The sequence below is a fragment of the Tachypleus tridentatus genome, chromosome 1 (assembly GCF_004210375.1).
Source record: "Tachypleus tridentatus isolate NWPU-2018 chromosome 1, ASM421037v1, whole genome shotgun sequence".
NCBI classification, from domain to species: domain Eukaryota; kingdom Metazoa; phylum Arthropoda; class Merostomata; order Xiphosura; family Limulidae; genus Tachypleus; species Tachypleus tridentatus.
Window position 1 is genome coordinate 170,421,354 of NC_134825.1, and position 1,850 is coordinate 170,423,203.

The window sequence follows — 1,850 nt, forward strand, 5'->3', positions numbered from 1 at the left end:
CTGAGAAAATAATAAAATCGGTAAACAAGATAACTGGTGTTTACAAGGTTCTGCTCTGAAAATCAAAATGGCGGAACAGGACGAGCTTTGTAACTAGAGGAAATATTGCATAAATCAATTTAAAACTTATTGGTTATCCACAGTAAAAGTGCCTACAGCTCTTACAGATTTGGGGCTATTTGTTGTTCTGGAACCTTAATATGATTTACATTTAATAAATAAAAACACATTCACTTCATCAAAACAAAGTAAGCCTAACAGTTAAATATCACACAGGCTTAGAATAAAACTTGGAGAAAACACCTGCAGTTTACTTCATTTTTATGCCAAACATTGGGTCTTTAATAATTATTTTATTACTCATGTAGGCGTAAGCTAAACTTCCATCCATGTAATAAAAACGTTTGTAATCGAAACATAAAACTTTTAAGTTAATTTATCAAATAGTGTTTTCCAAATATTTGCCTTTTTTTCGCAGTTCCTAGTTAATGACAAAGCATACTTTTGTTTTATGAATAGTGTGATTGAATACAACATCATAACTATTATTCATAAAAGCACATGAATTACATTGACAGTCTTGTCCTAGTGGTTAACACCGAATATATGCTGAGAGTAAACCAAGAGTACTTTTACACCAAAAAGGTGTGGAACCCCTGTATTTATAAACCACAGGTGTGTGTTATTTCAGTACATTTTTAACGATACACCTGGTGTGCAAAATTTGAAATGAAATGTAGTTTGTTACTTCTCTTGTTTTGAATTTTGCACAAAGCTACACGAGGGCTTTCGGCGATAGCTGTCCTCAATTTAACAGCGTAACACTAGATGGAAGGCAACTAATCATCACCACCCCCCGCCAACTCTTGGGCTACTCTTTTAACCAGCAAATAGTTGGATTGACCAAAACATCATAATGCTTCCACTACTAAAAGGAAGAGCAGGTTCAGTGTTACAGAGATTCGAACCCGCAACCCTCAGATTGCAAGACAAGTGCCTTAACCACCTGACCATGCCAAGCCTACTAATACAACAAAATGGATTATCAGGTGATCATTGCAAGGATTTAAAAATTCAGTTGTATGTAGTAAGAATGGTTTCCGTTAGAAAGGTTCGTTAATAGTAGTTCAAATACTACTTGTCTGTAGTAGGTGCAAGCAGTCTATCTCAGCAGATTGTGGCGTGGCCCTTGTGGCTAACTTGCGAGTTATTGAGGGTAGCCTAACAAAGTTGAATAATAACATTATATCAAATTATGCAACAAAACAGAAAGATAATCAAAAGAAACAAAAGTGTTGGGTAGTTGTTTGTTTGTTTTTAATTTCGCGCGAAGCTACACGAGGATTATCTGCACTAGCCACCTCTAATTTAGCAGTGTAAGACTAGAGGGAAGGCAGCTAATCATAATCACCCACCGCCAACATTTGGACTACTCTTTTACCAACGAACAGTGGGATTGACCGTCACATTATAACACCCCATGGCTGAACAGGCGAGCATTTTGGTGTGACGGGGATTCGGCCCCGCGACCCTCAGATTACGAGTCGAGTGCCTTAACCAACTGGTCATGCCGGGCCCGTTGGGCAGTTGGAAAAAGCAATTCACATTAGAAAGACACTACTATCTCCTCATATATGTTTCCTAACGAAATATTACATTAAAAAAATTTAAAAGAGTAGATTAAAGAATCGGGTAAGATCACCGATTGGAAGAACAGGCCAACATTGACTTTTGTGTATAATATTTGTTTTTCCATGCCATTCTTGGCAAGGAAAAAGTACCATCATAAGTATCCTGGGTAAAAGTACAGATTGCTTATAAGCCAGCCATGATGATAAAAATCATTCAAT